Below are 22006 nucleotides of genomic sequence, written 5' to 3'. Positions count from 1 at the left end.
ACTATGTTAGATGTGGGTAACATGATTCGAGTAAAGTCATCTAAACAAAACAACATGGGATCTAGTTTCGAAGATCTCATCGCAACTAACCCAACAATAAATTGTTCAACCTAAATCAGATAAATGATTTGACCTACAAAACATTATGAATTTTTAGATTTTCGTATTTAATTCTGTATCATCAATTTTGTTCTTTTGTCTTTAGGGAGTAAACCATGCTAATTAGCGACTAGGCCAGCGGCATTACTCGTGCTATCTCACGACATTCTTGTGGATCAGTTTGTCGGAATCATCCCTATCTAATTTGCGAGGATTTGAAGTTTATAAAATATCTAACGGGTAGCAGCATCCTTGTCTTTTGATTTTTTTTTTCATGCATGCAAAAACACCTTTACGCAGCCCATTCATAGGTGGGGTAACTTATATGTTACATGATGGATAACTTACATACTACAACTTGTATAACTCATGTGTTAGAGATGGGTAAGTTTTGAGTCTAAAAGAATCGTAGAAATATATTAACATGAGATCTAGTTTTAAAGATCTTGCCGTGACAAGTCTAATGATAAATACGGATCCTAAATTGGATAAATTTTTTGAGTTACACAGCTTTTTAAAGTTTTTAGTTTTTTGCACCTAATTCTTACAACTTAAGAATTTTTTCCTTTAATGCATAAAATTCTAAATCGGATTAGTACTATTACTACCTCCATTCTAGAGGTTAAGGAGTAAGTATTTTTTTTATTTTTCACAGAATAAGGCGTAAGTGACACGAAGTCGCTAAACTCCCAAAATTTCCCCTCCTTTCGTTCTCGGATCAACCTCAAAATTCACTGTATTGTTAAGCTCTTTGTTTAAATAAGTGATTATATGCATTTCTTTTATACTCTCATTGATACATATTCAATCGCTAAACCTATCGTTCCCTCAATGTATTTTTGTAGTTGCTAAAATTAAATAGCTTACAACAAAAAACAGAATACTTTGTCAGCATGTTTTGATCAGGTAACCATTTTAAATTATTCCTCGAAGTGCTCATGTTACTCGTAAAAAAATTATAAAGAGATCTTTTTGTGACGTTACTCACTTCTATTTTTACTTTCTCCTTTTTCTTTTCTGAGCACCAGATTTTGATTTTCTAGGCGTCACGTAACAATGCTTTATGCTTATTCCCCTAAAAATGCTTAAATAAGAAAAACAACTACAATTTAAAACTAGAATTAGATCTTAAACTAGTTCCAATTCAACGAGAATTAGGGCGAAGGAGTTGATACCTGCTTAACAAATTAGGAGGTGGGAAACTCGGATTGGACCGACGACCATCATTTGAAATGGACGGAACCAATCACAGATAGCTATTATAGCGACTTGCAAGAAGATGACAAGTAAGGGGTGACGTCTCCACGCCGTGTGATGATTTTGTTTTTCTGAGAGGAACATTTAGGTCTAGACAGCTACTCCCTGGGAAGCACTCGATCGATGGTTAAAAGAATGCCGGAAAAATAGAATCCCAATATGTACTATTCTCCTCTACTGTACACAAAATGTAGAAAGATCTATTGACCGAGTGGCCCATGTAAAAAATACTGCTGAAACTCCCTTACCCTTCTTTTTCCTCGGAGCAAACAATAGAGTAATAAGGCCCATGTCTCAGCCCACCTGGAAGCTGTGAGGTAACATTTCCTTCGCCGTATTTTCCAAAACTTACAGTAGGAGAGAAAACCTCTCGAGCTCCTCTAATGGTGGCGCGACACCCAAGGAGCTTTTCCCCACTGCATATACCATACCTACAGGGGGCCTATAAATCCTTGGATTACTGAGCAAGAAATTAATGCGCCTTACCGCATTAATCCATTTAGTATCAATCCATCTCATTCCTCAGCTTCATCTTCTACTCCTTCCCGAATTAGTCCCCATCGGTCACAAATTCAACATCATCTAGGGATGACATGCCCACTCACGCGTGACCTGACACTAACCGAGGGGCTGCAGGGTGCTCGTGCCGTGTTCCCGGACATTCGTGTGGAGGAGGGATATCGTTCTCATGTTCATCGTCGTCGTCATCCGAAGGGAGCGGGGAAAATGACAACCATGGAGAGCAGGGGATTGGTGGTGCGGGCTATGTTAACGGAGTGGGCTTTGATGGGCATGGCATGTGCTACCCATGGCATGTATGGGGACGACGATGGCTCCCGGGGGGTTCCTGATATGCTAGGTGATCTCACCGGACTCCATGGCTTGGATGACGGCCTTCCTGTTCATGGAGGGCAAATGGAAGTTGATGTGCACTTGGAGGATCAACCTCTCCATTATTTTTTTAAGGAAGAGCATCTCCGTTAATGTGACATCCTGGCTTAGGGCTTAATATGATTGATAGGATACTCATACCAACAAGTTGCAACTTATTTTCCGAAAACTCATTAGCAAAGAACTCCGAGGTTAAGCGTGCTTGGCCTGGAGTAATTTGAGGATGGGTGACCAACCGGGAAGTAGTTCCCGGGTGGGCACGAGTGAGCAAAAAGTGCGCAGGAAAGACATGTGTTGGTCTGTGGGGCTAGTCTAGAGATCCTAGAGAGCTGCCAGGGGTAACATGCCTAGCCGGGGAGTGGTTGGGGTGTTACATTTGGTATCAGAGCCGACCTTCACGGTTACATGAGCGTGTGTGGGTCAGGGGTTCAGGCATATGGCACATGGCTGGAGGGGACGTTCCTGGTCTAGGGCTGATCGACGAGGGCGTCGATCTTCTAAGGGGGGATGAGTGTGACATCCTGGCCTAGGGCTTAATAGGATTGATAGGATACTCATACCAACAACTTGCAACTTCTTTTCCGGAAGCTCACCAAAAAAGAACTCCGAGGTTAAGCATGCTTGGCCTGGAGTAATTTGAGGATGGGTGACCGACCGGAAAGTAGTTCCCGGGTGCGCACGAGGAACGACAAAGTGCGCAGGAAAGACATGTGTTGGTATGTGGGGCTAGTCTAGACATCCTAGAGAGCTGCCAGGGGTAACATGCCTAGCCGGGGGGGTGGTTGGGGTGTTACATTTGGTATCAGAGCCGACCTTCGCGGTTACATGAGCGTGTGTGGGTCAGGAGTTCAGGCATATGTCGCATGGCTGGAGGGGACGTTCCTGGTCTGGGGCTGATCGACAAGGGCGTCGATCTTCTAAGGGGGGATGAGTGTGACATCCTGGCCTAGGGCTTAATAGCATTGATAGGATACTCATACCAACAAGTTGCAACTTCTTTTCCGGAAGCTCACCAACAAAGAACTTCGAGGTTAAGCGTGCTTGGCCTGGAGTAATTTGAGGATGGGTGACCGACCAGAAAGTAGTTCCCGGGTGCGCATGAGGAACGACAAAGTGCGCAGGAAAGACATGTGTTGGTCTGTGGGGTTAGTCTAGAGATCCTAGAGAGCTGCCAGGGGTAACATGCCCGGCCGGGGGGGTTGTTGTGGGTATACTTCATGGGTGTACCATCGACAGTGCCTAGATCCGGCAAGCCCGGGTGGCCCATAGATGGTGATGTGGCATGTGGCCCATCGGGCGGCCCAGTTGCTGTTGATCCTAAAGGATGAAGTCCATCCCAGGATAGGGAAGCCGGATCCCAACCGACCTTCAGAGGAAGCTGGATCCGTGGAGGCCCATATGGAACCCGGATCCAGAAAGGCGTAGATAGGAAGGCGGATCCTTGACGTACACGGCAAGACATTGTACCGTAGTTAGGCAACCTGTGATCCGATTAGGACTCCCCATGTAAACCCTAGATCCGTGCGCCTTTATAAGCCAGATCCCGGGAGCCCTAGAGGGACAACCACAACTCATTGTAACAACGCAAAAGCGCCCAGATAATTCCAGAATAGCAACAGTAGGCCCTGTCATCGTGCAGGTGTTCCGAAGCTGGGTAAATCGCGTACCACCGTCCCGTGTGCACTCCGCCCTATGGCCCCTACTTCTTCTCCCCCTCGTGAGGATCCCTCCTCCGAGGCACCGTCGAATAGGCAACGACAGTTGGCGCCCATCGTGGGGCCAGCGGCGTCTGGAGGCCGGAACCGGGAGGGTTCCGCCATGGGAAGCTACGACGACACCATCGCTGTGGGGCGCGTCCTTTACGCCGGAAACCTTCCGATCGTCCCTCCGGACGAGTGCTCGATTCCGGCCAAGACAAACCCCGTCAAGCTCTCCATCGTCCCAGTCGGCGGCATACACATCTTCATCGGCGAAACCGTCGATTCCGACGGAAACGCTCTGGTAAATAACGCTGACGCGACCGCCGCTGAGCAGGATGCAGTCGCGAAGATCCGATCTGAGATGCTGGAGCTTCCTAAAGAAGATTCCGCCTTGGATCTGGAAAAATCAAAACCCACCCAATCCGCCCCTGAGCAGGAAGTAAAGGTGGAAGACCAATGCAGATCCGCCTGGGTCTCCCAGGTGTTAGAGAAGCAAAGGTGTCACTTCGTACACTTCTTGGCCCATATCGCCGGAACCGCCCCTCAAGAAGCCGGAGCTGGTCCTGAGCAGGTTGAGGTACCGGAAAACAGCGCTGCTCCGGATCAGCAGGAGGCTATCGGAGAAAGCGACGCTCCGGGTGAAGAATCGATCTTGGGAAACTTAAGCCCAATTTCCGGGAATGCCCCCTCCATGGATACTGAAGAGTTCGATCGCAAGGTGAAGGAATTCGGATATGGTGATCAGCCTGAAGTTCAATCCGCCAAGCCTAAACAGGTTCTCGCAACTCTGGCGGCGCTGGATCAACGAGAATCAGAGGATGAAAACGCCCACTCCGACCCACAGCCATCCCATGCAGGATCTCCGCTCTCGCGGGAACGACCGCATAAGGAAGTCTTGTCCCCAGAAGAACTGGTCGCGCAGGCAGGCATGGAAGCAATCGCACACTCGGATATACTCAACAAACCCATAACTCCTGAAGATGCAGCAGACCCGAAAGCGCTAGAAGCTAAGAGGCAGGAGATGCTGGCAACCGCCAAAAAGTTTGCCACCACCGCAGCAGCAATGCTTGACGAGAGGAAAGAGGTCGCGCACTTCGTGGATAATTTTCTCTAACGAGAACGTGAGGTGGACGAATCACTGGTGAAAGTCAAGCAACTCCGAAAGCATTGGGAGGACAAGATCACTGAGGCTCAACAGGAGGTCGATAGGATCAGGCGAGAAACTATAGCTCCCCGTAAGATCACCTTCGCAACTCCGACCGAGCAACAGCCGTTCGCAACGCCAAAGGATAATATGAAGAAGGCTGCGGAGATCTTGAAGAAAAAGGACGAGGAAATCGACATCGACTACGTCCGTACGCTCGTTGCTTCAGCAATGAAGCAGCAGAGCAAGGCAGATACTTCGCGCAAGTTGGAATCCAACCTGGAGCACTGCATCTCTACCGCGTTGAAGGACGCCTACGACAATCGTCATCGCGATGGCGAATCGCGAACTGGATCCTCGGAACGCAGAAGGAATACCAGAGAACACCCAAATCCAATCCCGGTACCATCAAAGACTCCTCCGTCAGATCCAAGAAAGGGAAAGGATGCAATGTACACTGGTAGGGACAAGTACCGTAACCCCTCACCTCCGCCCAAGGGGTATCCGCGTCCCCCACCCCCTCGCCGCCGTAGTCCAGCCGGAAACACCAGACCCCATGGGCCTGGTGGATTCAATATCCGCGACAACGTGCTTCCTCTGAGGAATGAGAGCAGGGAGCGTACGCCGGAACCTCGCCGAAGCCGGAACACTGATCGTGAGCCCGAGCCTAGGAGAAGTCGGAATGAGGAGCGTGACCCGGAACCTCGTAGAAGCCGGAACGACGAAGGCAGCCAGCACCATGGTGAAGGCAGCCACCGAAGCCGGAGTCAGAACCGTGAAGCGCGGGGAATCAGAAGGCGGAAGCAAAAGGTCGCATCGGCCCCCTCGCAGGTCTCCTTCCCCACCACCTAGCGGTGGAGGCGGAGGCGGTGGCCGGAGATCTCGCTCACGTTCAAAAACCCCCCGCAATGGCCCGCGTGACGCACGGGAACATCTCAATGAATACAAAACTGATTACATCGGCCCAAAGTGCTTTGGCAGGATGATTCGAGAGGAACCAAAGCCAAGGATGAACCTCAAGCTACCCGGAAACCTGAAGAACTATGATGGCACCGAAAGGCCGGATACCTGGATCGAAGATTACTACAATGCAGTGACCTTTGCCGGAGGAACCCCTAACATCGTCTGCCGCATGCTTCAGCTGTACCTTGTAGGTCCAGCCCGGATCTGGCTCAGCGACCTCGAGAAGAACTCCATCTTTTGTTGGTTTGACCTGAAGAACGCCTTCGAAAAACACTTCAGGGGCACCTACAAAAGACCTGCCACAACAAGCGATCTACATGCCTGTATCCAGAAGAAGGGTAAAACATCAAGGAACTTCCTCACCCGATGGCTAGCAACCAGGAATGAGTGTGAAAATGTTGATCACACCATGGCTATGCACGCCTTTATAGGTGGACTGCAGAGAGGAGGATTGTTGCGGCACAAGCTTACTTGCTTGGCTAACGCAAACAAACTGACTTTGGATGACATGATCTCCATTGCCAGCGATCATACTTCCGCCGATGACGACGCAGGCGGAGATCTAGCAGCTACAGCAATTCCCCCACATCAGCAGAAGAAGAACCGTGATAACGGTAACAGCAGCGGCAGTAAACGGAAAAATCCTTCCGATGACCAGAAGAGTGTCGGATCCGAGATGGTCGCATTGCTTTCCAACGCGGAGGTCAAGGAGGCGGAAGAGGACGCGGCCGCGGAGGCGGAGCTGGCAGGGGCCAGCAGCGTGATGAAGTCACTGTTGCCGGAACCCGCGCCCCCCAAACCTATGAAGAATACAGAGACATGCCCTGCCTGGCCCACTTGGATCCGGCTACGGGGAAGTCCACTCACGCCAACCGCAACTGCAAATGGGTCAACGATCTCAAATCTAACCCGGAAGCAGGTTACAAGCGAGCCCGGAAGCACCGCCCTCGTGGCAAGGGAGGCAAGGGCAAGAACAAGGACAAGGAGGAAGATAGTTCCGAGGCAATGGATGAGGATGATGCTTCGCCGGATCCCAAGGAAGGATCCGCAGCTAAACCTAACCCCTTTGTCAAAAAGAGTTCGGGCGCGTACCACACCTTCCTTGGAACCCCAACAGTCCGTTCCAGCAAATCAGCTCTTCGGATCCTGAACGGCACAGTTCCAGCTGTGCCGCAGTATGTCAGCTGGTCGGAAACTCCGTGTACTTTCGACAGGAAGGATCATCCTACCGTCGTTCCGAAGGAGTGCTATGCATTGGTTGTAAGTCCCCGCATCGACGGCTATGACTTCTCCAAGTGCCTCATGGACGGCGGTGCCAGCTTGAACATCATGTACCTGGAGACTCTGGAGCGGATGAACCTTACCAAGGAACAGCTCAAACACAGCACCACTGAATTCCATGGTGTGGTTCCGGGTAAAAAGGCAAACTCCTTAGGCAGTATCAGACTTCCCGTAGCCTTCGGCGATGTTGAAAATTTCCGCAAAGAGATGATCACGTTTGAGGTCGTGCCCTTCAAGAGCTCCTACCATGTCATCTTCGGCAGGCCCACCTACCACAAGTTCCACGCAAGAGCATGCTACATCTACAACAAGCTCAAGATTCCGGGTCCAAATGGTATGATTACCGTATCCGGAGACTACAAAAAGGCTCACGAGTGCGAGCTGGGCGAAGCCGCCTTCGCAGAATCTGTGATATCCGGAGAGGAGCTGAAAGGCTACAGAGCCGCAGTGGATCCGACAGAGATGCAAACCACCAAGAAGCAGATCTCCGAGCAGAAAACCTCGTTCAAGGCCGCGATAGAGACCAAAAACATCGACCTCAAGAAGGGATATTCATCTAAGCAGGTCTCGGTCGGAGCCAACAGGACCCCAAATAGGAAGACGCGCTCGTCGAGTTCCTTCGTGCTAACATGGACATCTTCGCATGGCAGCCGTCTGACATGTCCGGAGTACCTAGGGAACTCACCGAGCACTACCTGAACATAAATCCGGGGGCTAAACCGGTGAAGCAAGCTATGCGGCGCTTTGGAGATAAGAAGCGCCGCGCCATAGGAATGGAACTAGCTAAGTTACTAGAGACAGGTTTTGTAGTAGAAGTTATTCATACTGATTGGGTCGCAAACCCCGTCCTCGTACCCAAAAAGAATTCTGAAATACTAAGAATGTGCATCGATTACTCCGGCTTGAATAAGCATTGTCCGAAGGATCCGTTTCCCCTGCCGCGCATTGACCAAGTCATTGATTCGATGACAGGGGCGGAACTTCTGTGTTTTCTTGACGCATATTCCGGGTATCACCAGATCCGGATGAAGAAGTCCGACCAAAAGGCGACCTCGTTCATCACCCCGTTTGGCACTTACTGCTATGTCACCATGCCTTTTGGTTTGAAAAATGCAGGTGCCACTTACCAACGTACGATGCAGCGGTGCTTGAAGGACCAAATCGGCCGGAACGTACACGCTTACGTCGACGACATCGCGGTCATGACTCGGAAAGGATCCGACTTGATCAGCGACCTCACAGAAACCTTCGAGAATCTCCGACGGTACAAGATGATGTTAAATCCGCTAAAGTGCGTCTTTGGCGTTCCAGCCGGAAAACTCCTTGGCTTCATCGTCTCTCATAGGGGCATTGAGGTTAACCCGGAGAAAATCAAGGCAATCCTGTACATCAAAAGGCCAACTTGTATCAAAGATGTGCAGCGACTAACTAGTTGCGTTGCAGCAATCAGTAGGTTTGTCAGCCGTCTTGGCGAGAAGGCTCTACCTGTATATAAGCTATTGAAGAAAACAGACAAATTTGTCTGGGATGACGCAGCAGATGCAGCACTTCAAGGGTTGAAGGAAATACTTACCTTCCCACCTATCCTAGCAGCTCCAGAAGAGTCAGAGCCCATGTTCCTCTATCTGGCAGCATCCAACAAAGTCATCAGCCTCGTCATCATAGTGGAGCGAAAGGAAGAAGCTCACGAGTACGGAGTCCAACGGCCAGTCTATTACATTAGCGAGGTGCTGACGGAGTCCAAGCAAAGATATCCTCACTTTCAAAAGCTAGCCTATGGCTTGTTCCTAGGTAGCAGGAAGTTGAGACACTACTTCCAAGAGCATCCAGTAACAGTCGTGAGAAAAGCTCCACTGTCTACAATGCTTAACAACGCTGACGCAGCAGGACGCACAGCAAAATGGGGCATTGAGTTATCCGCCTTCGACATCAATTACAAAGCCAGGACTGCGGTTAAATCCCAGATTTTGGCAGATTTCGTCGCAGATTGGACAGAAGCTCCGGATGCAAATCTGGAGCCGGAACCTGAAACGTGGGTCATGCACTTCGATGGATCCAAGCAGCATCAAGGCTCAGGAGCCGGAGTCACCCTGAAGTCCCCTACCGGAGAAGAATTGCAATACGTTCTGCAGATTCACTTCGAAGCTACAAATAATATGGCGGAATACGAGGCTCTACTACACGGTCTGCGCATCGCTAAGGAAATTGGGATCAAGCACATCATTTGCTGCGGAGATTCCGACCTGGTGGCACAACAAGTAGCCGGAACCTGGCACGCCAGAAACTCCGTCATGGCGGCTTACAGAGATGAAGTAGACGAGATCGCCAAATGATTCCTCGGATATGAAGTCAAATACGTCAGGAGAGACGATAATACAGCGGCAGATATGCTATCCAAGCTTGGATCTGGCAAGAAACCAATTCCGCCTGGCATTTTCCTGGAGCACCTGCGGATACCCTCGGTGTAGGGCGCTAACCTGGAAAACCCAGAGGTGGCAGTATCTCCGGCTAAGGAAGTGATGGTTATCATTACGGCATGGACACAGCCTTTCCTGGACTACCTCATTGATCAAAAGTTGCCAGAGGACGAGGTCCTCGCTCGACAGATCATCAAACGAGCAAGATCCTACACAATCGTTGATGGACAGCTCTATAAACGAAGCGCAACAGGGGTATTTCTCAAATGCGTCTCCAATCAAGATGGCATTGAAATCCTCAGAGAGATCCATGCAGGGGACTGCGGGCATCATGACGCCCCCAGGTCACTCGTTGCAAAAGCTTTTCGGCTTGGATTTTACTGGCTCATAGCTAAAGAAGATGCTGACAAGCTAGTGAAGACCTGCCGAGGTTGTCAGTACTACGCTACTCAACCAAACGCTCCAGCCCAAGAGGTGAAGACCATCCCTATCACCTGGCCATTTGCGGTCTAGGGGCTTGATATGGTTGGTAAACTAAATAAATCATCTCCTGGCGGTTTTGAGTACCTCCTGGTCGCTATTGATAAGTTCAGTAAGTGGATCGAGGCAAATCCAGTGAGAAAAGCCGACGGTGCTACGGCACTAAAATTCGTCTGCAGCCTCGTTATGAGATACGGCATCCCACACAGCATAATCACTGATAATGGCACAAACTTCGCGCAGGGAGAATTGAAGGATTATTGCGATGACGTAGGGATCCGGCTTGATCATGCCTCTGTGGCCCATCCACAATCCAATGGTCAGGTCGAGAGGGCTAACGGCCTCATATTATCAGGAATTAAACCACGCCTTGAAGAACCGTTGCGGCGCGCAGCTGGAGCTTGGGCTGATGAGTTAGATTCTGTTCTATGGAGTTTACGAACTACCCCTAACAGGTCAACCGGATTTACTCCGTTCTTCTTGGTATACGGATCCGAAGCCGTGCTCCCCTCCGACATCATCCATGATTCCCCACGAGTTTCCGCCTATAATGAAGAAACTGCTGACGAGGCCAGACAGCTATCTGTGGACCTGATAGAAGAAGCTCGGAATTTGGCTGACCAACGCTCCACCATATACCAGCAGAAACTCCGACGCTATCATAGCCGTCGAGTTCGGAATCGCTCATTCATGGCCGGAGACTTGGTCCTCCGCCTTCGTCAGGTGAAAGACCATAAGCTACAATCTCCATGGGAAGGACCCTTTTGTCGTTAGCAAAGTGCTTTACAATGGATCTTACTACCTTGTTGATTTCCGGGAGTTAAAAGACAGACCTGCTAATTGGCACCGGAAACGCAAGAGAGAGGATCCGGATGACATATACGATGAAACAGATCATCCCTGGAACATTGTACAGCTACGTCCTTTCCACACTTAGCAAAACTTTAGAATTACATACCCTGTAATATTTATGCATGATTAATGAAATAAAGCTTCTGGTTCACTCTTTGAGTCTTTTACCTCCTTTACTTGTTCATTTTTAGATAATGTATGTTTTCCAGCTAAAATCGCAGAGCTGGATTTTTTCCGCCTAGGCGTGTATAAAAGTTGTGATTTTCAAAATTGTCCTTTTCTGGACGTAAGCTTAAGTTTTCTGGCGGAAATATTTTTTGTTGCAAACTCATGGATTCCTGGTAGCGATTTCCGGCACCTATGCTGGGGGCTTGTTTCCGCGGTTATTGACGGACACCATTGGGCTTCGTCGCCGCTGGCTAGCGTTTTCGGCTAATGGTCTTCCGGCTCGTGGAAGGTCAAATGAGCAAGCCGAAAAATATAAAACCAGCACTTGCTTTCCATAAACGAAACATGCACATAACATTCAAACGGATAGCAGGATAATTATTTTCCGCCCATGCATAAGTGTTTCGTCCCTAGCTACTTAAGAATTTAAGTTATCTTACAAACCCACTCCGGGGCCAAAATGATACATCAGTTTCATTGTTTCACAGATTTTCACTCGGAGGATTGCTCCTCATCAGAAGCTACGTACGCGGAGCCGTCGCCGGAGCCAATGCCGGAGTTGTCATCGGAGACTTCATCGGATTTCTCAGCGCTTGATCCGGAGCCCTCCGCGTCGCCCTCCTCAGCACCTTCCTCTTCATCTTCCGCGTCAGAGAAGCCCTTGGGGAGATCGTACTTGTTGTACCAGAACGAGTGGTTAACTCGTCCAACAAAGACTCGATCAAATCCTTGGGTCTCCGCGAGAATGGCTCTCATGTTGGTGCCCTTGGGAGTGCCGCGCGCAATATCCACAAACCTCATGGTTGGGAAGTGCGCCTTGCAGGTGGCCAAAACGAGGGAAGCGACTCCGTGAGCAGAAGATTCTTGCCAATCCTTGATGAGCTCCGGCACCTGCTTCATGAGCTTGGACATGGTGTCGATCACCGTGGTCTTGGCCCTCTTCAGGGACAATGACTTGGCGACTCCGCGACATGCCTTGAAGAGGTCGTCGATCGAACTCCGCGCTTCATCATATCCTTCTGTCCTCTTGAGGGTTGAATCCTTGGTCCATTCAAAGCCAAGACTCGCTGTGAAAATGATGACCAATTCTTCCGCGGACATAGCAAAATGTGAGGAAGTCGGAATTAAACAGGATAGTTCCTTACGGAAGATCATTTTGTCGATAGCCTCCGCCTCTTGACTCTTATTTTTAGCCGCTAAGGTTGATACCCTTTGCTGGCTCTTCTTGAGTTCGTCCGCAAGTTCCTCCATGTCGCGTGTATGCTTCTCCAAGAGCTCATTCTTCTCCAAAGTCTCCTTCTTAGAGGATTCTTTCAGGAAGTTCTTGAGGGATTCATTCTCCGCCTCGAGCACTTGGACCTTCGCGGACAGGGCATCAATGGCGGGGCGCTTGGCAATTTCTTCTGTAGGCGGAAAATCACACAAGTTATGCATCATGATTGTTCATGAAAAGATTCGCAAGCAACCCGAAATTCTTACCGTTCAGGCGGGTCTCCAAGAGCGATATAGCCTTTTTGCTATTTTCAGCATTCTGGCGCAGCCCTTCGATCTCTGTTATTTGCTCCAGCACATGGACGCACAGGTCTTCGTGCACTTTCCGCGTGTTCTGAGAAGCAGGCAGAAGTTAGCCGGAAAATTTAAAATTCTGGGGGCTGGCGAGAGGTTTAAAATCCTTAGATTGAGAAAAAATTCAAATTTCCGCTAAGGTGCACACTTAAAAAGTATTGGCTCACACATGTTACTCAGAAAAATGTCCAATCCAATACTTGGGGGCTAGTGTTACCTGGTGCACGTTCTTGTGCTTAGCAAAGAAAACCTTGAGATCTCTTTCGAGGTCAGAGAGCTCCTGCATTTCCGTGTTTGCAGGCCCCCACACTTGGTCCATCATGGCGGAAATCTCCGCATGGCACTGTGAATGGGGAGGCTTTTGCAGAGTCGGGAAGAGGTGAGGATGAGTCTGGGGCGTGCCGTGGCACGACTTAGCAATAACTTTTTCTCAACCTCCTCAGCCGGAGCCTCAGTGGAGGTGACGTTTGGTTGCTCAGGAGGAGGTGCGGATGAGGATGCACCCTTGCCGGATTCGCCGTGGCCGGTCTCGGCGGTTGGTTCTTCAGGGAGGTCATCGAGGTTGATGACGTCCTTAGGATCCGGCTTGGCGGTAGAAGAGGCTTTGGGCGGAACCTCAACTTCCGGTGTGACTGGGATTGAAGGCGGAGATGGCTTTGTTCTCTTCTTGGGGATCTTGGGGGGCTGGCTTCCGGAGCTTCTGTTGCGTAATAAGAAAGGCATAATAGTTAAGCACATGCTGATTCATGGTGACAGCAGAGTTTTAAGGCGGAAACCAAGCACTTACCCGGATGGTTTGAAAAAATGGTGCATGTCAGGTTGGGCTCGGTTGCTGGTATCGATGAGCTTGAGGCGCTTCTTCTCCGCCTCCGCCTTGCGGGTAGCCGCGGTGCTAAGAACTTCGCGGGCACGTTTGGCTGCGGGGCTGGAGGGAGCAGCCCTCTTTCTTTTGGAAGGGCGCGGAGCCTCGGGAGCTTCCACGTCCGACGCAACTTCCGGGTCGGTGTTGCCCGCTTGAGGGACCCGGAGGAGTGTTCCGAGTTCGCCCTCCTCAAGGGCTTCGAGCTATGTTACCCAGCCAACACTTAGACAAAATTCAGATTGGAAAGGAATTGATGGTTCAGTCAAGGAAACGTACCGCGGTCCCGGAGCCGTTGGTGTGGATGTCCTTGTTACACACGTGAATCCGAAGATCACACGGAATCTTGATCAGAAGTCGGATCCGCTTGTCGATGGCGTCTGCAGAAAGGTTGTCCTTGGAGGCGCGCATAGGATCATCGTGCCCCGTGTACTGGAACATCAGGCGGTCCCGATGTTGAAGTGGTTGGATCTGCTTTGTAAACCAGGACATTGTTAGGTCCTTCCCAGACAGACCATCTTCTGTCAGTTTGCAGATTCTCCTAAATGTGCGAGTCAGCAGAGGTGACTCGGAGAGATGAGGACATTGTGTCCAGGCCGGAGTCTCACTGGCGCGGCTATTCTTGAAGGGCGGCAGCACCCTCTCGCTCGCCGGGTCGGAAACATCCTTCAAATAGAAGAAGCCTCCAGACCAGTATCGCGCGGATTCATGGCGGTCGGTTGGAGGATAGACGCGGCCGGGGCAGAGCATAAAGGTGATTGACCCGCAGGTGGCCAACTCGGAAGCTTTAGGAATCTTCTCCTTTTTGACGGAGAAGAAATACTGGAAAAGAGGAAGTTCTAGGGGTACCCGGAGGTGGCCTTCGCATAGAGTGACATGATTGCTTATGGCCAGGACGCTGTTTGGAGATATGTTGTGGGGCTGGAGTCCGTACGCCTTCAATATTTCCGAGAAGAAATCGCTTGGCGGAAAGGAGAAACCGCGCTCCACAAGCGCCTTGGTCACCAGCATTTCTCCGGCTTCAGGGGCTGGAGCCAGAGCACCCGGAAGTGTCCGCCAGGACCCGGGTCTTAGAAAGCCCTCCGCCTCGAGGTTGTTGAGCTCGGTTTCTGTGGTGGTGCAGGGCCACCACTTCCCCTTAGCTTCGCTGTCTCGTGGGCGAGCTTTAGATTTTTTGGCGGCCGCTTCTTCCGCCTTCTTTTCCGCTCGCTCTGCTCCGGCGGTTTCCTCCGGGTTAGCAGACGTTCCCTCGAGGTTCTTGCCGGAATCTTTAGAGGGTTCCAGCTGGACTGGGACAAAGGGGGGAGGTGCGGAGGAGATGGGCGTTGCCATGATCGGCTCGGAGGCAGGAGGCGGAGTCGAAGAAGACATCTGAAGAGGAAACAGTGGCGGAAAAAACTAACTTAGTCGGATCCAACGTTGAAACCCTAACTCGTCCCTACCAACTACGGTGCGAAGACGAAGCTCGAGGGCTTACCGGAATGGCTTCCGCGGTGGTCGGAGTCGCCGGCGACGAGGTTTAGCCGCGGTGGCTCGCTGAAGTTAAGAACACAATGAACACGGCGCGGTGGTGAAACGACTCCGGCGAACTTCCGGCGAACTCCGGTACGGCGGAGGAAGAGCTCCGAGGTGGCGCTGTGCTGGGAGGTGGAAAGGGGCGAATGGAGTGAATCGGGGTTGAACGGCGGATATTTATAGGCCGAAGGAGGAGATTCGTGCTCCGCATCCTATGGTCGGAACGCAAGCATCGCACCGTTGGATGAGCGACACGTGTCGAGAACCCTAAGCGGTAAAAACGGCTAGGGATAAGTTACCGCTCAAATCGCGCGAAAATGGTGCCAGGATTGGCGGAACCGTTTGAACCTTTTAAGGTTCTGGGTTGCAGCGTGAAGATAAGCAAACTCTTGTCCGCAGCAGGGGAGTAACCCGGAGACATGCCGATGCTGTCGATGGGTGAAGTCCCACAGGATGGGGGTATTTTACGACCAAGAGTTGGGAAAGCAGAAAATGTTAAGTTGGAGTTCTTCAAGTTTCTCCGCGTTACCGAAATTGCCGGAAATCGTGAAGCATTAGCAAGGCGGAAACAAGAGGTGAAACTCGGAGAACTCTGGGGCTACTGTTGTGGGTATACTTCATGGGTGTACCATCGACAGTGCCTAGATCCGGCAAGCCCGGGTGGCCCATAGATGGTGATGTGGCATGTGGCCCATCGGGCGGCCCAGTTGCTGTTGATCCTAAAGGATGAAGTCCAGCCCAGGATAGGGAAGCCGGATCCCAACCGACCTTCGGAGGAAGCCGGATCCGTGGAGGCCCATATGGAACCCGGACCCAGAACGGCGTAGATAGGAAGGCGGATCCTTGACGTACACGGCAAGACATTGTACCGTAGTTAGGCAACCTGTAATCCCGTTAGGACTCCCCATGTAAACCCTAGATCCGTGCGCCTTTATAAGCCGGATCCCGGGAGCCCTAGAGGGACAACCACAACTCATTGTAACAACGCGAAAGCGCCCAGATAATTCCAGCCAAGCAGCAGTAGGCCCTATCATCATGCAGGTGTTCCGAAGCTGGGTAAATCGCGTACCACCGTCCCGTGTGCACTCCGCCCTATGGCCCCTACTTCTTCTCCCACTCGTGAGGATCCCTCCTCCGAGGCACCGTCGAATAGGCAACGACAGGGGTGGTCGGGGGGTTACAGTTAATGTGCATGCGTACATGAGAGAAAGAAACGAGGAATCAGGGAAACTAACTAGAGAGTCCCGTCGGAGTAGGAGCAGACTCGGAGGCCATACCGCCATAGGCGGTGGCTGTGGCCATAAAAGTCTAACCCCCCCCCCCCTCCCCCAAGGAGATGGGTGACAAGCAATCCAAGAGAAACTCAAGCCACAAGACATCGACATCGACACTCACTAGTTCATAGGCTGGCTCAAGAGACCTCTCTCTCGGTTCATCCACCAGCTCTTAGAGTCCATCTCAACACCATTGAGAAGTCTAGTCATTGGCCTCATCGATCTAGCTGGCCACAATATTGTTAGACACTTTGAGCACCTTACATGATTGATAATATATTTGCAACAGGACATAGGGATTTTACCAGGGATCATCCTGGGGCACGAACCTATATACATCGTGTGTGTCTAAGGTTGTTAGCCCATGAGATCATGATCACAAGTCCCACCTAAATATAAATCTACTAACGGTAATCGAAACCGCTGACAATTGGAGCACCGGGTAAGGGCTTTGTACATCTCGATGGGATCATCGTTTCATTTCACCGCTGGCGGTGTCGGCGTTGTGGGAGGTCTTCCCTACTCTGCTTACAAGGATCGTTGGATAACTCCATGCCACTTAATCCACTTAGCATCCTATACTTTGCCATCGACTACCTTGGCAACATATAGATCCGTGGATGGGTACCTACGGTGGGAGGAGCCCCGAAATCCGAGGGGCACTTCGCTCCTAAGAGTTTTCCGAGCTTGCGGAGGAAATAGGGCATACCAAAAGATACCCCCACTGTGGTTCGACCTCTGACTCCAACGATGAGGAATTGACCGGGTCCGAGGGAGCATCACACCTACCACCAAAACCAACCGACGTGCCCACTCGGAAGAAGGTGGCACGAAATAGACGTTACCGCGTGGCCAAAACCCTACCACACTACGAGAGGCCCGATCATCATCAGAATAATACTATGGTCCTCCTCCTCCTCTCCCTCTTTTACACTGGAGTAGGGTCAACCCCCACCGTCATGGCTCACGGAGGAGGAGGCCTGCAACTGGAATGGCTATTACGAGTAGTGCCACGACCGGGAATCTTCTCCCAAGACACATCCCCGGGCAGCATGGAACACTCCTTGTTGCCCACCGCATGATATCATCAAGTGGAACCCACCTAACGGCCTTCCCCAGAGGAGAAGTTATTAATCTGCCACGCTAACCGGCGAGGCGTGACATCCAAATGCAAATTCCTACGCGGAAAGCCCTAGGATATCCCGAGGCCCACGAAACCCCTGCATTGACTACCTTCGCCCTCTAAATCGATAAACGGGCTATAGGAGCGTGAACCTAGTCACTGAAATACTATCCCATCTTTTTCCCACTTCGCCCCTCAGAACTTTAGGCTCGGGGGCTACGGCCCCAGACAATAGTTTGGGCAGCCAGGCTCCCGAACTAAGGCTGGCTCCTCCTGGTTGCCTCTGGTGGTGTACCCATGGGTGGCCAGAGTGCATCCTACTATGTTTTCATGGACGGAAGGAGTATCCTCAACATGTTGTACGGTCGCACCCTAGATAGCATGGGAATTTTGAGGACCCGAGTATGCACCGACATCCATGTTGTAGTGCCTGGTGCCCATGGCATGACTTTATGCCGGATTGCCCTAGTCATATGTTTTGGCTAGGAGAACAACATCCAGTCAGAAATGATCACCTTCATGGTGGTCGACTTTGAAAGAAGATACAAAGTTGTCTTAGCACGATGAGATTTCATTTAGTTTGAGGCGATTCCCAACTATGCACACCTCCAGGTCAAGATGGCGAGCCCTGATCATGGCATTGTAGTGAAAAGAATCCTCCCAGTAGGCACCAGGATTGACCGACGACCCAACCGGCTTGTCGATATCCAAGGGGTATACGAAGCAACCATTGACTTTGCCCGTCGCATAGCGAACTAGCCGGCAGGCGACTAGGACGACCTAGCTATCCGAAAGTTCTCAGGTGGCTCCGGAACATCGACGCCACCTGACACTTCACCAACCAAGTCCCGTGGACTATTGTAGAGCTCTATGCAGAAGAGAAATGCATCAAGAGCGGCCACCCCAAAGGAAAATTAACTCTCACTACATAGTTAACCATAATAAGTATGGGCGTAACCATGCTTACGGCCTCGACACCATCAACCTGATATCACCACGACGAGTGAAGACTACAAACCAAGGATGGGGGTTCCTGCTATCGAGTGAAGCAGATGGACATGATGATCATAGATCGTTGTTCTGCTACTCGGCGATGTGGCCTGCAAGAAGCATGAAGTCGGCCCTAGCCGCCGAAGGAAGGTCGGTCCTAAAAGACGGGAGCCATATGTGTTTCCCGAATAAGCCATATGAATCACTAGCGGGCTTCATATTGCGTCTCATCATCGACGCCAAGTGTCCACACGTTGACTCAGAGCCGGCCATCATTGTTATATTCTTGGTCAGCATCCGAGGCCAGGAATTGCTCTCCATGTTCTCCAGAGCCCAGCTGAAGATGGTCCGCGGACTCTATTTTGTTGTCGACGCTTCCACACACCAACATGTGGTCGCCCTGAGATGGGCACACAAGCTTGTCCACCGCAACCACAGTGATCCATGTAACTTGCATCCAACGAGGACGGGTTCGAGGAATTTAGCATCCTATGGTTTGTTTTTTTTTTGTTTCGTGTTGCGTTTGATGGTTCCATGTAGAAAAATGAATCAGCGCATGTGTTTTGGCTATTCAATACTCCCTCTGATCCATAAGAAGTCCATAAGGATTGGAGGGAGTACTTACACTTGTGGGAAATAAAAGAAAACCTTGCCACCCGGGTCATCTCCAGGGTGACTCCAGAGGCCCCCCAACTTCCATGAACCACCCTGCCTAGCACCCGCAACCATCCCACTATCACCGGAGGAGGGCGTCAAAAGGCGGAAGGCGGCAGTGATACATGCATCCCTGCCTATCCTTTTTTTCTTGCCCTAGCTTTCTTTCATCGTCGTTGTTGCTCTATGGGAGAAGATCGAGGACACGTTCTTGCGCCATTGATGTGCGTCATGGTCCTCTCTTCTGCTTACCTGCATGATGGGTTCATAGCATGGAAAACAAAAAAAATTCCTACGCATGAACAATAACTAGCCAAGATCTTCTACGAGATGGTAGCAACGAAGAACTCACTCTTGAAGACCGGAAGCAGGATTTTACATTCCCGCACAAACATTGCCGATGAAGACTTGATGAAGAAGTATGTAGTCCACATAGTCGTTCACTTGACGGTCTCAAAATCGTGTACAAGGCGCCACAACCGGCGGCGGCTCCGTATTCAGTCACACGTATGGTTCGCCGACGTCTCCTCAACGCCCTCAGTCCAGCGGGCAGTGGAAGAAGGGATCCGCCGGACACTCCAACACACACTTCAACTAAGTGTATGAATTACGAACTAGTATTTAGGCAGAGCTTCGCTAAACAATGTCGATGGTGTAGCAGCAACTATGGGAAGAAGGGAGGGATCAAGTGTGTGTGAAAAGGGAGGAGAGGGGCACCTTTTATAGGAGAGGAAGGAGCAGCCCCCTAGGGGGGTGCGCCGGCCAAGGAGGAGTTCCTCCTCCTCTTCATGTCCCTCTTCATGGTGGTAACCCCCTGATCAACATGAGGTAACACCCCATTCATTCCATTTTAATTTTGCATGACATTCATGTTAATTAAAATCCACACTAATAAAACATTTTATTCTTTTAATATTTGTTAATTCAATAAATTAATAAACATTAACGAATACCCCTTGAGTTATTTCGATATGCCAAAATATTTTCGGTGCTTTTCTGAAATAACCCTCGGTGTCACTCAAAAACGATGACGAACCGTAAGTGTGTGACCTAGGTTCGTGAATAACGTGGACATGATGGAGACTCCTCTCCGATCAATAATCATCAGCGGGATCTAGAATCCATGATGACTCCCACTTACTCGACGATGAACTAGTGATCATGTGAACCATTAACAAACATAGTTAATTCCTTTTGTCTCGCGATATTATTACTTGTCTGAGATCCGATCATTTGGTATCAACAATACCTAGTTCGATCTCGTTCCCGACAAGTCTCTTTAGTCGTTCTGTGATAAGGCATTCATGTGACCTGATCACATGCTTACAAGCGGTGTCAATGCAATACCACCGAGAAGCGCCCAGAGAATATCTTCACGTCATTGGGTTGGACAAATTCCACTCTTGATCCATAAGCTTCAACTAACATTTTCAGAATACCCAAATCAACCTTTATAATCACCCTGTTACGGAGTGACGTTTGATATCATCAAAGTACTCTTCCGGTATCAGTGATTAACATGATCTCATGGTCTAAGGATTAGAACTACTCCTATGAGTTTTATATAGCAATAAAACTTGATGACTTGATCGCATGCTATACCTACTTGGGTGTGTGTTCATCACATCATTCTTCTAATGACATGACCCCGTTATTAACAACATATACAATGTTCATGACCAAGAAACCTTGATCATCAGTTAATCAACGAGCTAGTTAAAAGAGAGGATCTACTAGGAACCCTTTCTTGTTTATTAAACACATGCATTAATGTTTCCGGTTAATATAATTCTAGCATGAGGAATAAACATCTATTATAAACATGGAATAAGATAATAACCGCTTTATTATTGCCTCTCGGTCATATTCCCTTCACTGGAAACTACCATGCACCATATTGGCGGACAAGTCGCTTTCCAGGCTAGTTGCACGCTGTAATGAAACCGTGATATATGCGGTCGGGTGTGATGTGACACGTAGATCGGTTCTTCGCCCATGGCTGCGGATCAAGATTGAAACATCTGATTCAACGCTACTCCAGCTTGGCATAATCGCGGGTGCACCGCCGCCACCATCTGTCTGCATCAGGTACGTCAACCACGATTACCATGGTGCCCACAAAGACGAGGTTCAAGGAGGTTGCACTCGAAAGATCAGAGGCTTGATAGCGCAGGCCAAATTCGAGTCCGCTGAGTGGTGTGGGAGATGGGGAACATCATCGACCCAATGGAGTGGGAGAAGATTATGCTCCACAACTAGTCACACAAATACAGTTTTGCTTGCGTGGCTAAGTCCATGTCAAAACCACGTGTACCATGGTTGTCAGCCTAGTGATCCATGTTTTACAGCGGTGTTCTCGGCAAGGGCGGCATCACATGGTGACTTCGTTTTTGGTGGTGCTCTGCGGGTAGTGGGTCTCGATTTCTAGGGGGGACGGGGGTACACTCTACGTCTAAAATTTATTGGTTGTACCTGGTAATGGTGGTCATCTCGGTGTTTCCTTGTTGAAGGCATTGTATGGACTATGATCATGCTTTCTCCAAGGTGAAATTTCGTGATTTGACTTTGTCGGTTGATCGGGTGGGTTTGTGCATTGTTCCTTTTCGGGAGGCGTCGGTGTTAGGAGAACCTATTTTGTAGTCAAGCTAGTATTTCCATTGGTTGTAGTTGTTTCCTGCTGTTGCGAGTCACGAACCACTTGGGCGGGAATTTTTCTTTTTTTTTCTTGTTGCTTTCATTTGTCTTTTTGGTTGTGTGCACCTTAATGTCCCCA

The 22006-nt window shown here is 50.0% G+C and overlaps 1 protein-coding gene across 1 annotated transcript in view; it reads left to right on the top strand.

Moving 5' to 3' along the window:
- The window catches only part of LOC127340757 (uncharacterized), a 33400-nt gene that overhangs the window by 7408 nt on the left and 3986 nt on the right, over positions 1-22006 (top strand). The gene's annotated exons all lie outside the window — the stretch shown is intronic.

Source organism: Lolium perenne, chromosome 3, assembly GCF_019359855.2.
Source record: "Lolium perenne isolate Kyuss_39 chromosome 3, Kyuss_2.0, whole genome shotgun sequence".
In the NCBI taxonomy this organism is placed as follows: domain Eukaryota; kingdom Viridiplantae; phylum Streptophyta; class Magnoliopsida; order Poales; family Poaceae; genus Lolium; species Lolium perenne.
The sequence above is the reverse complement of the archived record's forward strand: the minus strand, read 5'-3'. Positions and strand labels throughout refer to the sequence as shown.